Below are 15,694 nucleotides of genomic sequence, written 5' to 3' on the forward strand. Positions count from 1 at the left end.
TACTGCTGGGGAGAAGGGAGTAGCCCTCCCTGACAGCCTCAAGTGGCCCTTCATCTGCTGGTCACCAAAATGCTGGAGGCAATACACAAAGGTTTAGAGGTCACGAGGTCTGCCGTGTGACGGTGCTGGTGTACAAAAGTCAAGGACCCCCTCCCCTGGATTTCAGTCCTGCCTCCTCACTCACTAGCCTGATTAAAAACTGAGAGAACCTCCCCAAGCAGCCACCTCTCCTGTGGGTTGGAATACCTGTTCACAGGGATGTTGAGGCTCACAAAAAAGATAGGATGTGACTTAACACCCCACAGACAAGAGCACTTGGAGCCCAGGAATACTGACCAAGAAGAGCAACACTAAACCAAGGGAAAAAACATGATGTACCTTTGGAAACAACAACTTTACTCACAGATTTGGGGGAAGGAAGGATAAGCACATGAATCTGTGATACTAACACTATTATGAAACACATACGCATCATGAAGTTGAATGCAATCGTTGCATAAATTTTTAAGCTAAAACACCTACCCTTACTTGCCTAGTTCATTTCTAGTTACACCCTGGCATGTGGAGGAAGGGAGTGAGGGCTGCAATCTCTCTCTTTCCTTAAAGATGGCCTTGGGAGAAAGTGTCAAGCTGGCGGGCATTTTAATATCACAGTACACCCAGAAAACTCCTAATGGTCTCTGTTTCAGAGTATTCTCTTCAAACTCAGGAGTCCCAGATCTCTGCCAGATCTAGGTACATGTGGGATGAAGTCTGCTGCTGCTGCTGCTACTGCTAAGTCGCTTCAGTCGTGTCCGACTCTGTGCGACCCAGGCAGAGACGGCAGCCCACCAGGCACCCCCGTCCCTGGGATTCTCCAGGCAAGAACACTGGAGTGGGTTGCCATTTCCTTCTCTAATGGGATGAAGTCTAGATACATACAATCCCATCTATACCACACATCCTGGTATGTAACGAAAGATCCTCTTTGCTCTGCTCTGCACCCTCCATTCTCTCCAACAGAGATAACCCACTAGCCTGAATTCTGACTTACTTCTTTGTTCCTCTTATGGTTTTATCACATCTGTATGTTCAATATATTGTTGTGTTCTGTCTGGTTTTAATTAAGTGTTTATACAAAGGAAACCAGGACTGTATTCAGACTCGTCTCTTGAGATTTTGATTTTGAGATTCATCCCTCCTGACTCATGTGACTGTAGCTGATTTTTCACCACCATATTGTTCTCACTGTGTGACTTTACCCACAATTTACCGCTCTGTTCTACTGCTGAGGATCATCTGGGGATTGTTCGGTTTTCGCTATTAAGAATAATGCTGCCATTTAGATTCTAATGCTCGTCGCCTGGTGCACACAGCAAGAGTTTCTCCAGGGCGTATCCCTAGAAGAAGAGAGCAGGGCTTGGGATCACATACGTTCAGCTTCTCCGAAATGCCAGATCATTTTCCAAAGTAGCTGCCACAATTGACTATTTAGCCACCCTTCCCGTCTCTCTCCAAATAAGAGGCTTGCTTGTTTTGCTAATCACCAGCAAAGCTTTCAACCAACAAAAGGGAAAGCTTTTCCTATTTGCAGCATCGCCGCTACAAATAAACAGTACTCCAAAGTAGTGACCCAGACAGCTGGAACATATTAGTCACAGGACAGACTTCGGAATAATGATGCAGACCCAGCCGGCACCACACACTGCCCACGGGTATCAGTCAAACAGGATTTCTAGAACTATGTTAAATTCAGAGGTTGTCTTCTTCCTGGTGGACTCACAGCTACGGTCCTCGCCTACTACTGTCAACTTGAAGGGGAAAAAAAATGAACTCGCATGCAATCCAGCCAAATTCAAGTTTGAATCTGAGGAGTCAAATCATTTCAAAGAAACAGTGTGTTGCTGTTGTTGTTTTTTAATACAGAGTTGCCTGTGTTTTTATATAGTCACCTAAAAACTCTTAGGTATTCTCTAGACAAAAAGACATTCTATTTAGGTTTAGTTATTTCAATGTCTTAGGTGGAGATAGTAATTTTGTGACAATTTAATCTGTATTTCCAGTAAAATCATAGTATCAAACATTTCTGTTGCCATTAAATAGAAAAAATGAGAAATTCTTTCAATCTGGGCAGGAAGGAGAGAAGAAAGTGAAGTTACTCAGTCGTGTCCGACTCTGCGACCCCATGGACTATAGCCCACCAGGCTCCTCGTTCCATGGGATTTTCCAGACATGAATACTGGAGTGGGTTGCCAGGAGAGAAGAAAGGTTACTATAAATTTCAAGGAGGCTCTTATCATGTCACTGAAAGAAACAATGGTGTTAGTGACCAAAATGGGGTTGTTTCAACTCAACCTCTTGGCAGTTGTTGTCTCTTTACAATCACTTCTCCCTGTGAGGTAGCAACTACCGCTACACCCGTCTCACAGACGGCAGAAACCGAAGCATAGACAGCAATTAGGTTGTGCACAGCACACTGCTGATAAGTGGTAGAACAAGGATTTGAACCTGGTTTACCCCAGAATCCACGTTCTAACCACTACTCTCAGCAGCTTTTTCAGCCTCCTAAGACTAGCCAGAAGGCCCTGCCTGCCATGGTGACAATAGCTACCACTTACAAAGCATCAGCAACGTGCCAAGCACTTGCTAAGTGCTCTGTTGTGTTATTTCTATCCCCACATCTCCACTGGCCCGTATTACTCCTATTTTACAGCTGAAGAAATCGATGCTCTAGGAGTTTACATAACCTGGCCAAAGACACACAGGCAACAAAGACCGTGGTTGAGACGCCACTTGATCCTTGTCTCTGACTTAAAGTTCATATTCTTTCTACTGTGGACTTTCTGGACAAAATAAAAGCACCTGACCCCAGGGCTTGGGGGAGACAATTGTTGACCATGGGTCTTGGGAACAGCTCCCATGAAGGAAACAGATGCCACAGAGGGAGAAGATGTGCCAGTGTTCTTGGCACTCGGCAGGCAGCAGCTGTCATGGCTCCACGACAGGCACTGAGGCAGAGTGGTCTCCAGCAAGAGCAGTGAGCATGGTCAAAGATCCAGCGGTCACAGGGTGCAAGTCAAATGGCCACTGCATATAACGTTTCCATCTGTAAAATGGGGCTAACTTTTATTTCAAAGGGTTACTGTGAAGATTTGGGGGCTCCAAAAATCACTGCAGGTGGTGACTGCAGCCAGGAAATTAAAAGACTCTTGCTCCTTGGAAGAAAGGTTATGACCAACGTAGACAGCATATTAAAAAGCAGAGACATTACTTTGCCAACAAAGGTCTGTCTAGTCAAGGCTAGTCAAGGAAATCAGTCCTGAATATTCATTGGAAGGACTGATGTTGAAGCTGAAACTGCAGTACTTTGGCCACTTTGTAGTGAGTCACTACACAGAGCAACATATTTCTTAAAATCAAAAGGCTCATTCTTGTGTTGGTTCTAATATTTGATCCAGAGTGGAGGAGGAGACCTGCTAAGGGGCAATTTTCCAAAGGAAGGTAGCCAGCAAAGGGCAGAAACAGCCTCAGTACAGTATGAAGTGTTTGAAGAGAATAATAGAAGCAGCCACTGCCAATGTTTTCTCAATATATACCATGGACGACCTTCTACGTTCTTCTTTAAAACCTTTGCTCATGGGGACTTCCCTAGTGGTCTGTGGCTAAAACTCCCGATGCAGGTGGGCCTGCGTTCAATCCCTGGTCAGCAAACTATAACAGATCTCCCATACCACAGCTAGAGATCCCACCCACCACAGTGAAGATCGAGGATCCCACCACTGCAGCTAAGACCCGGAGCAGCCAAAGAAAGAAAGAAAGAAAGAAATTTTTTTGACATAATTTTTTTTTATAAAGTGGTTTTTCTTTTTCCTTTTTAAATGTTTACTCGTTTCTTTAGGCTGCCCTGGGTCTTCACTGTGCAGGCTTTCCCTAGCTGTGCCAGGCGGGGGCTGCTCTCTGGTTGCAGCGCACAGGCTTCTCGTTGCAGCCGCTTCTCTTGTTGTGAAGCAGGGGCTCTAGAGCGCCAGCTCAGTAGCTGTGGTGCGAGGGCTTAGCTGCCCCGTGGCATGTGGGATCTTCCCAGACCAGGGATCAAACCAGTGTCTCCTTCATTGCAAGGCAGATTCTTGACCACTTGAGCTCCAGGGCAACCCTAAAAAAATAATCTAAAAAAAAAAAAAAAGAAAGAAAGAAAACCTTTGCTCAATATCCCTGAGAGAAAATACTGTGATATAGATCCCTATTAAACAGATAAGAAAAGTGACTCAGAGGTGAAATGACTTGCCCAAAGTCACTGAACTTGTCAGTGAGTATAATAATGGCTCATAGCATACATACAGTAGGCATTCAATAAATATCTGTTGAACATGGGCTCTTCAACATAAAAACAGAAGACAACCACTCACCTCACAAGGGTTTTATAAGCGTAAAATGAGATTACGTATACAAAGTTCCCAGCTCAGGCCTTGACCTTGGAGTGTACTGTGCGCCTGGGCAACAATGCTGACATAGAAAGTCAGGCACGATAACCGATGGAATAGGGATATGATACGATGTGGGTCAAACAGACATCATAAAGGACGAAAGATGCACAGATATACCTAACAGGCAAATCTGCACAGCAAATGCACGCATGAAAAGATGCTCAACATCATTAATCACGAAAGAAATGCAAATTAAAATCACAGTATCATTACACATCTATCAAAATAGCTAAATTTTAAAATCTGGCAATATAAAATGCTGACAAAAACTCAGAGCAACTAGGATTCTCACACATTGCTGGTATGATGAGTGAACACGAACTGTGGTATATCCATATTGTGGAATTCCACTTAATAATAAAAAAGGGCAAATTATTGATACACACAGCAACATGCATAAATCCCAAAGGCATTATGCTAAGTGAAAGGAGCGAGTTTCAAAGGGATAGACTACACAGTCCCACTTACATGACTTTCTGGAAAAAGCCAAACTAGGGTGAGAGAGAACAGATCAGTGTTGCCAGGGGGAGGAGGAAGGTCTAACTACAAAGAGGCGAGCAGGACCAGGGGGTTTGAGAGGTGCTGGGTTATTCTCTACTCCGTTTATATGCATGTGTTAAAACTCACAGAACTACATGCTCCAAAAAAGAGAATTTCACTATTGGTAAACTTTTTTTCATTATTAAAGAATGAAATTGTTACAATAGAAATTCTTACCAATAAGAAAGAATTGGTAAGTCCTGGTGAATGGATACTTGACATTTGGTTTGTGGTGATGGAGGGGACACATGAAAGCCAAGTAGCTCTGAAGTCCCTTGCAGAGGGAACAGTGATGGTTCAGGAGACCATGAAGAGTCAATGTGTGAGGAGGGATCAACACAGAAGCTCTGAGGCCTTCTAGCCTTGCTCTCACCTTGGTTCTAGCCTGATTTCACTAACTGATGACTGTGAAACTACACAAGCCACATCTCCTCCCTGAGCCTTTTAATTCTAGCATGAGACAACAAGGCAAATGATCTTAAAGGTTCATTCCACCACAAACACTGCAAAGTCAGTTTGTTTTTAAGCTACCGAGTCTGGGAAGACAGCAGGAAAAATAAGTAAAAATACCCAGATACAGAGAAGTGGCTATGCACCCACACAGACACCATCAGGGGCCAAAACAATGAGGAAGTCACAGATGAGTGTGGACGGCGGAGTGATGGTGGTAGAAGCAACCAGCAGCAGGCGAGACCGCACAGCAGAAGAAGGAGAAGAGAGGTTGCATGCGGGTGGAATGTAGGGGGAGCTGGAACAACTCAGTGACCAAATGCTGAAAGAGTTGAGGAGAATGAGGAATGACAAGACAACCAAACTAGACAGATTTGTCAGAGATCAACAGAGTGAGTGTTCAACCCCCTGTCCCCCAACAAAGTAAAAGACCCCCACACAAGGCTCGCTGCTTGTCTGAATTTATCTTGTGTCCTAACTGTTCTACCCTTGCATTTTCAATCTCATGCTACCTTCACCTTTGCTGTCAGAAGCCCAAAGTTTAATGTAAACATGTAGGTGTGGTTCCTCTGCAATAGCCCACTTCAGAGGCTGCACTTTTCAAAATTTAGATATTCCTGGAAATCGACAATGTGACTGTTGAATGCTAGCAAGCCATTTTCTTGTGCTGCATAAGTTTATGCAACGACTCCAGAATTTCAAAACAGGAAAATGAAAAAATCATTTTTAAAGGATTTAGTAGAATGTCAAGAGTACACCTTAAAAACGACTAAGATTTTATTGTTGTCACTTTATTGGCTTGTGAAGCAGGAAAATTGTTTGAATTCAATCATATTCCCAAACTGATCAACTGAAACGAGGCAACTTCTTCATTTCTGCCCAGAACAGGCCTCAGAACCCCACCTCTTCAGCCAATCTTCCTTTTTAATGATTGTAGGTGAAAAGAGAAGGCGATGGCACCCCACTCCAGTACTCTTGCCTGGAAAATCCCATGGATGGAGGAGCCTGGTGGGCTGCAGTCCATGGGATCGCGAAGAGTTGGACACGACTAAGTGACTTCACTTTGACTTTTCACTTTCATGCATTGGAGAAGGAAATGGCAACCCACTCCAGTATTCTTGCCTGGAGAATCCCAGGGATGGGGAAGCCTGGTGGGCTGCCGTCTATGGGGTCGCACAGAGTCGGACACGACTGAAGCGACTTAGCAGCAGCAGCAGCAGGTGAAAACATCAATCTGAGACAACCCAGTTCTACCAGTTATAAAAAAGGAGAAAGAGCAAACGACTTCAGCTCAAAATCTGGTCTCTTCCACCACTAGACTGAAGTGAAGTTCGCTCAATCATGTCCGACTCTGAGATCTCATGAAGCCCACCAGGCTTCTCTGCCCGTGGAATGCTCCAGGCAAGAATAGTGGAATGGGTAGCCGTTCCCTTCTCCAGGGCACCTTCCTGACCCAGCGATCAAACCTGGTCTCCCACACTGCAGGCGGATTCTTTACCATTTGACCACTGGGGAAGCCCTTCCACCACTAACGACTCACTAACTTTGGGCACATTCTTCACTCCTTATCTCCCTCTCTGCATCTACAAAGAAGGGGTCGTCATCATTGCGTGCTCCCATACAGTAATCAGGCTACAGCCCCTCGCACCGGATGAGATCATGTCTGCAGAGGCACTTAAGGAGAACACAAATAAAAAAACAAGCATGAGGTGTCATTACTGTCATCCTGTACGGGGTGGGGTGGGAGGGCAGGTGAGTGTATTTCACACACAGTCACATCCCAACTGCCTCTTTCAAGTCAACCATATGCTTCTCCCCCGTCACAGCTGGCTGTTGAGCAGATGCTGGAATGGATACAGGCAGAAAGGTGGGGAGGAAGAATGTTTCGGTTACCCAGCTTCAGTCCTCCTGGTTTGAGGAAGATAAAAAAGTAATTTCTTATCCATGTATATTTCACTAATCTTTTTTGAGAACCGTCAATGTGTCAGACACCAGGCTAGGTACAAAGAAGCATGAGTTTTTTTTTGTTTTTGTTTTTTAACAAAACAGGCTGTGCTCTCAAGCGTGTTCACTCTGCAAACAGCTAAGTAGCCCATCACAACCCAGTGTGCTTGGTGGCATAATGGAGGCAGGCGTAGGGGAAACCCCAGCCCGGACCACAGAGTGGGTTGGGAGGGTGGTGAGTCAAGTCTTGAAACATGAGAACAAATGAGATGAGTCAAGCAGGGGAAAGGCATTCTAAGTGGGCAGAAGGTGTGGAAGCAGGACCCACGCAGGAAGGGAAAGAGTACCTGAGAGGATGACAAGGGGCCATCAGCGGAGACTCACGCTCAGGCTTTCTCCTGAGGGCACTGGGAAGCATGGACATATTTAAGCAGGACTCACATGGTGACCCTTGCAGCTGAGGAAAAGGACTGTGACAACATTTGGGAGAATGGAACGAAGGCAGGGCAGGAGGTGGAGCGCTGTACGTACAGAAATCCAGGCAAGCAGCAATGAGGCCTTGGGAATACAGACGAACACAAGAGATGGTAAGGAGGTGGAGGGACCTTGCTCTGGGGCTGGAGAGACGGGGGTAACAGGGCAGGAATTCTTGATGCCTCCCTGGTTCTGTCTTAACGACTTGGAAGAGGATGGTCTTCTCACAAGACCCTCGAGAAGTACAGCCATGGCGGGCACGGCGAGTTCACTTGTGCTGTGTCATTATACATGCATTCACGTGTCTGAGGTCATCCTGTACATTTGTGACCAACCAAAAAGTCACACTCTTCAACATTTACCTGCCTACTGTGAATTCCCACAGGTAAGATGGAGTGTCTAGGCAAGATGGAAGGTCTGGGCAAGAACTCAGTTCAGTGCTCTTACCTTCACTAGCCAAAATAGGAACGGCCCTCACATCGGACTTGACGCTCAGAGAGGTTACGTGGCTTACCTCAGGCCACACAGTTAGCAAAAGAGGGAACTTCACTTTAATCCTGGATCGTATGCTTCCAGAAAGTCAGTTTTTCACCTAGAATACTACACTGCCTCATTAAGGGCCTAGTCATATGACTTACATGTAGTAAGAGCCCAGGAGTCTTGTTCCGCGGCCACGTTACTCTTCTTTGCCACTGCCTTCCAATAACAGAGTCCAGGCCTGAACTACCTCCTTCCAGTCCCTGGAAACACTGTTCCCACTGCTGAGCTCAGGCTCAACTGTCCTGTCAGCCTACAGAGTCCAGGCCCATCCATGCTCATTAAAGTTCATTCCAACAGTTACTTCCAATAACCAGCTACTCTGTGGCTCTGCAAACGCAGGGAGAATGTTCTGATTTCTATAGGAGCTATTTCTGAATTCATCTGTCCTATCTTACATCATGGCACTGAAATCCTCAAGGGTGGTCCTGATTTTACACATATTTGTATCACTGGCTAAACCCAGCATGATATTTCTCCTCCTCCTTGCTCTCCTACCAGTGTTACCTCTGGAAAGAAGAGAGGGCCAGGCCCTGGAGAAGGACGCACAGAGCTTATCTGGAGCCTGTCGCTCACCTAGCACTGTCTTAGGCACCAGACAGCAAGGTCTCTGAACTTATAGTCCAGTGGAGATAGGATATTTAAACTAATAATAATAATAACATATGTACACCAAAACACATCAAACAAACACCCAACAAAATTGAGGGTTCATTATATTATTCTGTTTTCTAGTTGTTCAAAATATTTTCATAATAAAAATATTTAAAATGAGGAAAAAATAAGTGAAAAGCCTCTACTCCCTGGGGAAGGAACTAGCTAGTCAGACTGATTCATTTACAAAGGTTCTATACAGAGAAAATCTTACTGTAACTTGTTTTTAACACCATATTTCACAGGCGGGGGAAAGAAGCAATCAGGGGAAAGAAAGAAATGCACACACGTAGATGATATAAATTTAATCCAACAATAAAATGAGGTTCTCAAGTCACTCTAGACTTTCCTCATTTCTACCTCCATACCCTCAAAAATGGTAAATGATAAAAGAAAATAACAGAAAACTATAGTCACTTTCTAGTACATTTTGGCCTCAGGAGAGGAAGTGCTATTATCAATCACTACCATTTACTCTACATCCGCGATGTGCTGGGCGTTTACAGACACGACCCCATCGTGACTCTGTGAGATGAGCCTTATTGCCCCCATTTTACAGATGTGACAATTAAGATTCAAATAATTCAAGCCATTAGATCAACATCCTGCTGTCAGGGATGGCAGAGCAGGCACCCAAACCCATCTCTGCCAAGACTCAAAGCCCTGATTTTACTTTCATTACACCGTGCTGTGTGCCTTCCAATAGTCGATATTCCCTTTCATTTTTCATAAACATCTGGGCTCCACAAATGAGTGAATCTGATAAAGAAAATCTCCACCAGGCAGTTTAGTAAATTAAAAAAAAAAAAAATCCAAGAAACTATAGTCTTGAAGTATACAGTGTCAGAAATAGTACCTCCAAATGTTAACTCAAAGTAATAAGCAAAATTGAGTGGTAAAGAACTCAACTGTACAATCCTCTACAGTCATAAAAGAAATACTGTGTAACTATTTTAAACAGCCATAACATCTGAAGGGATCTTAAAGATGCAATGGCAACAAATCGATGAGAGGAAAAAAATGAATTCTTAAAGTCACTTTCTAATACTATCTATCTTTAAACATTTCTTACTGTGGACAGTGTACAAAACTCACCCTCTACATGTCAACAGAGGAATAAGACAAACCAGAGCCTTTGTGAGCAGGCTGAGATTTTATTATTTACTGAATTCTCAAAAATTAGGAAGAGCATTAAATTTGAAATACAGACCGCTGCTTATTCCAGTAGTAGTAGCATTAACAAGTCTGGAAATGAAATACAAATTAGAAAATGGAACGATCAAATTTAATCTATATATCAATAAATTTACTCCTAAAATAGAGACCTAGGTACAAACAGGTCTGCACTTTCTCCGCCACTTCTTCCCACACAGTCTGGGTATCAGGACCTAAACTACTCTGACCACATGTCCCAAACTATAAGGAACGAGAGCTCCTTCTACCAGGTGGACCCCAACCTCCTCCATCCCACCTCTGAGAAAGGGAAGTGGCCCCTTGCAGGAATCTGCATAGGCCAAGCTGCTGAGCAAGGAGACTTGAGGGTCGTACCTCAGGAAACATGCACACGTACATACAAATCAGGTAGAGGAAATAGGGAAGGAGTCAGAGAAGGAACAATTGGGAAGATCAGAGAACAGGAATACACGGAGTCCCCAAGAACCAAAGAAGGAAAAGGAAACGAGAGAAAGGAGCTCCCTGACAGTCAAGAAGGAAGATAAAGAAGCTTTTGCCTAGATACCCGACACACTGCCAGGTAAGTGAGCCACACTCAAAATGTTAATGACACAAAAAGACCCCAATTATCTTTTTTTCCTAAAGACACATCCCTAATTATATCTTGTATTTTGAATCAAAAAATTGATTCAGACAGTATTACAATTATTCTTTGAAGTAGAATATTTGACTGATGGTCAAAAGAGACCATCAGTCTCTTTTGCATATAAAAATTATACGACTGAGGATTAAACATGTATGTTATTTTGTTCCAGAGATCACCTATTAAAATCGAGGACCTTTTAAAATCTATTCCACAGCTCTACAAACCTATACACATATGTGTCACTAAAAAGACCAGGAGAAATGACAACAATTAATTGAACAAAAAGAAAGAGCATGCAGTAAGGAAACAGACCTTTAGTATAAAACTATAATTCACAATGCTAGGACTTCGCCAGTGGCCCAGTGGCTAAGACTCTATACTCCCAATGCAGGCGACCTGGGTTTGATCGCTGGTCAGGGAACTAGATCCCACGAGGCACAGGTAAGAGTTCCCATGTCACGACTAAAAAAAAAAAAAAAAAAAAAATCTTGAGTGCCACAAGTAAGGCCCAGTACAGCCAAAGAAATAAAACAAAATAAATATATATTTTTAATCCACAATGCTACCAGTAAACTCATGGACAGGGTTCAGATACATCCTTTGTCTTGAGAAAACATGAGCAGCTTAAGCAAACAGACTTGACTGGCCTCATTTAAACTGTGGTTAATTACAGTTAACTGTTATCTACCCTGCAAAGTACAAAACATTTCACTTCTTTTTCCACAAAACAGGAAACGAACCTCAATTTCCCACTTCTCCAGAAATTATCGCAGATGTCATTGAAGGATGACCAGACACCACTAAACCAGGGGCCCACTGAATGGAGTCAGGGGAGAGTCTGCTGCCCTATATTCTCCAGCAGACCTCCCCTACCACACTGACTTGAAAAATATGTAAGTTTAAATTTAGAGGGCTTGTGGGATACACAGAGCCTGCAGCCCAGACCCTGAGCTCCCCTCCAGACAGAGAGACAGGCTCACTGAAGAGCAAACCCCTTACATAAACCCTATCTATATATCCAGAAAGGGTTCAAATGAGACTTTCAGCAGCTAAGACTGAGCTGAGGAAGCAGGGCTACTGCCAGATTTTTCCTTCTTGAGGTACTGACAGGCAAAGCTAGCAAGGCAAAAGGTATGAAAACATCAGGCTGTTTTCCAAGAACCCTGACAGGCCTCACTCAAGGCTGCTGCCAAGTCCGCTGACGAGACCGCTCACAACTCCTATGAAACTGCTCTCTTGACCTCAAGCAAACACTAAAGCTTTCAGCTGAACGCTGTTGAAAGTACTTGGGTGTTTTTCATGTCTGTGAGGTAGGCATTTCCTGGACCAAACTTGGACGTGGTAGCCCTCTAATAAAACTGATCACAAAATGGCACAGATTTTTCTTTTTTTAAAGTCTATTTAAAGATGATTCACTCCAAGAAATTCACAGCAGCAGCATTATTCACACTAAAAGGTAGAAGCAACGTCCCAGAAGCAATCCCAGCGTCCACCAACAGACAAACAGAAAAGTACGGTGTCTACATACAATAGAATATTATTAAGCCTTAAAAAGAAAGTAAATTCTCATATATGCTATAGTATGGGTGAATCCTGAAAACATGCTACATGAAATAAGCCATATATAAGGACAAATACTGTATTATTTCATTTATATGAGGTACCTAGAATAGTCAAATTCATAGAGCAAGTAGAATAGCCAGAGGATAGAGGGGGGAGGGAATGGAACGTTATTATTTAATGGGCACAAAGTTTCAGCTTGGGATGATGGAAACATTCTGAAGACAGATGGTAGTATTGGTTGTATGTAAGTGTGAATGTCCTTAATGCCACTGAATTGTACACTCAAAAATGGTTAAAATGGTAAATTTTAAGTTATGTATATTTTACCATAATTAGAATAATAAATAAAAGATGTTTGTACTTTCTAAAAGCAAACTATAGATTTGCTTAGTCACATCTTAGAAATATATTTTAGACCTATACAAATACAATATATATACATATATTTCTGTTTGAGGATCCAATGCAATTGTCTCCAGTAACCATTCTTGGCTGAAGTCCCATCTTTGATTTTAACATAGAAGGCCAAAGAGCAGAAGGCTTTCTTCAAACGTCATTCCTAGCATTCGTGAGCAGGCATGTGATCAGTGACTGCTTCACCACTCAGGTTACACATCAGCATGGCAGCATCAGCAACATGAACAAGGCACAGCCTTCAGACAGTTCCTGTTAACATCCAAAGACTCATTTCCAAATGCTGGGGAGCATTCCAGAAGCATACCTCAGAAGAAAACACTCCTCCACCCGAAGGCAAACCATGTGACGCCCAAGGGATTCTGTCATGTACTTACACAAGATGTTCAAAGACGGGATGGGAAGGCTGGTTATTACATATTTGAAAAGGCTGTTTGCATAAAAGGAAATTCTAACACTGCACTTTGCAGATAACAGCATTGACACAGGACACTTACTAACAATATCAAAAAGCCCGCTTGCTGACAACCCAGGGTTGCTTGTAGGCAAAGTAGTCGATTGTTGGGAACTGAGCTGCCTTGAAGGAGCAAACATTTCTCACATATTACCTCCGTAAAGATTCTTTTGTCATTCTTCCCCAGGGGAGATGCTGAAATTGGTGTGCAGGTAGTGAAAGCTGAGATGCAGATGGAGATCTGGAAAACAGCTTTGTTATCTTAAAAGCCAATTACACTGCCCCACTGCCACACTTCCAGAGCCCAGGCTTAGGGATGCGCTATTCTCTCAGCTGGCTGTGGGAAGCGGCAATCACAGGCCAAAATATCAAAGGAAAATGTGTATAAGATTTTATTTCTGCTTCTGAGATCATCTAGACATATTCTCCTCTGCATATCACACTAAGCCAGGGTGAGGGATAACTTCAAAGGAAACTGTAATATCACCAAGGAAATCTTTATGTCCAGGAGTTAAAGAGGAAATGCCAGTCATTGCTCAAAAGTTCAGTAAGCTGGATACAAACTACCCCTTACAGCATCTTAGATGGACAGCTAGCCAAAATAATAAAAAACAATTCAAAAACCAAACCAAATAAATAAAATAAATGAATAAAAGCCTTGCTCCTACCTCCTCCACCTCAGCTGAAAGTCAACACCTACCCAGGTTCAAAAATGTTCACAACACTGATCATACATGCTGAAAAATGAAGTTCTTGTGGCCTAATGTCAAACTCTGTTATAATTTTTCATATTAGCATTGTTAATAACATTTATAAAATTTCAGATTTATATTCCATATCTCAGAAGTCAATTTTAGAAACAGTGATATTTAGATTTTAACATTTCCATCCTTGGGCATTTGGTGAAAATGTTTATTCAATGTGCACATCTAGTATTTACAGAAAAAATGGAAGGGAAACACATCCAAACAACAGTATTAATAGTTATCTCTGGGTAGTGGGATTATGAAGGATATTCTTTCTGCTTATATATTTTCTAAATGAAAGAGGAGCAAAAGGAGTCAGAGAGAAAGGGAAGGAACAGGCTAAGATGGGGAGAGGAGGAGGAGGAGGAGAAGGTGAAAAAGTTTTTCTAAAAAGAGAAGCCAAATTTAGGTTAAAAGGCAAATAAATGCTGAGCAGCCTTGAACAGCCAGCACAGGCTGCCCCCTGCCTCCAGCAGTTACCTTCACATGGACTCTGACAGTAGCTGTGACCCTAGTACTCTTGCCTGGAAAATCCCATGGACGGAGGAGCCTGGTAGGCTGCAGTCCACGGGGTCACTAAGAGTCGGACAGGACTGAGCGACTTCACTTTCGCTTTCACTTGCATGCATTGGAGAAGGAAATGGCAACCCACTCCAGCGTTCTCGCCTGGAGAATCCCAGGGACGGGAAGCCTGATGGGCTGCCATCTATGGGGTCGCACAGAGTTGGACACGAGTGAGGCAACTTAGCAGCAGCAGCAGCAGCAGGGATCCTGCCCTCAAAGCCACCCTTCCCAGGGATTGCCTTCCTGAACATTTTAGCCCAAACTGTTAAGAGTCCCTGTGACCGCATTTTCGTCACACGGGCCCCACCTCACTCTGACTCAGGCCCTGGCTTGCTGTCGTCTATGGTGTTTGCCACCATGTGGAGGAACGCTTCATTCTTAGAAATCATCTAGTTTCAATCCCTTTCTGGAGCCTGGCGAAGCCTGGACTGGAACCTATGCGTCCTGACTCCCTGCTGGGCATCTTATCCACTCAAGTGCGTGGTCGTCAGGCCCATCTCGACTGCTCTGTCTGGAGAGGGACCCCTGACAGCAAAGACCCACATGCCTTCCTGTGTGGATCCCAGGAGCTGGCCTGCTCGCACACGGTAGAAGCTCCCAGGGTTTGGCCAAGAATGCAGCCCTTTCACATGCTCACCAAATGACAGTCTGACTGGGTCTCAATACTGGGACAGGCAGCCACACTACCAGATTCAGTGATTCAATTCCTCTTCCTCAAGAAACCTGCTGCCCGTTTGTCTTTGAAGGAATCTAGCTTTCTTGAAGCTTTGTGGGGCCACCAATTTGAAATGCAGGCTGGTGTTGGGCACAGACCTGCTTGGAAGAGCTGTCCCTGGGTGACTGGGAGCAGCCACACTGCTGCCTCGTCGAAAAGATGCCCATCTGGGCGTCAGGATAAACGGATTCCAGTCCAGGCTTCGCCAGGCTCCAAGAAGGGATTGAAATTATTTGATTTCTAAGAATGAAGCACTCCTCCACGTAGTGGCAAAAACACCGCAGATGACAGCAAGTCAGGGGCCCAAGTCAGAATGAGGTGGGGCCCACGAGAGGAGACAGTGAACAAGAGGCGATT

The 15,694-nt window shown here is 43.9% G+C and overlaps 1 protein-coding gene across 42 annotated transcripts in view; it reads right to left on the reverse strand.

Moving 5' to 3' along the window:
• SGMS1 (sphingomyelin synthase 1) overlaps nt 1–15,694 on the reverse strand; it is a 324,245-nt gene that overhangs the window by 290,406 nt on the left and 18,145 nt on the right. For 5 of the 42 annotated variants that reach the window (XM_070781225.1, XM_070781212.1, XM_070781230.1 and 2 more), the window contains one exon: nt 11,194–11,343. The exons of 33 other annotated variants lie outside the window; for them this stretch is intronic. The gene's annotated coding sequence lies outside the window, so the exon portion shown is untranslated. Of the gene's footprint in view, nt 1–1,252; nt 4,146–11,193; nt 11,344–15,694 lie in introns of all 42 variants that reach the window. 4 more of the 42 variants (XM_070781216.1, XM_070781233.1, XM_070781232.1 and 1 more) reach the window with 2 other exon arrangements.

The sequence above is a fragment of the Bos indicus genome, chromosome 26, assembly GCF_029378745.1.
Source record: "Bos indicus isolate NIAB-ARS_2022 breed Sahiwal x Tharparkar chromosome 26, NIAB-ARS_B.indTharparkar_mat_pri_1.0, whole genome shotgun sequence".
In the NCBI taxonomy this organism is placed as follows: Eukaryota; Metazoa; Chordata; class Mammalia; order Artiodactyla; family Bovidae; genus Bos; species Bos indicus.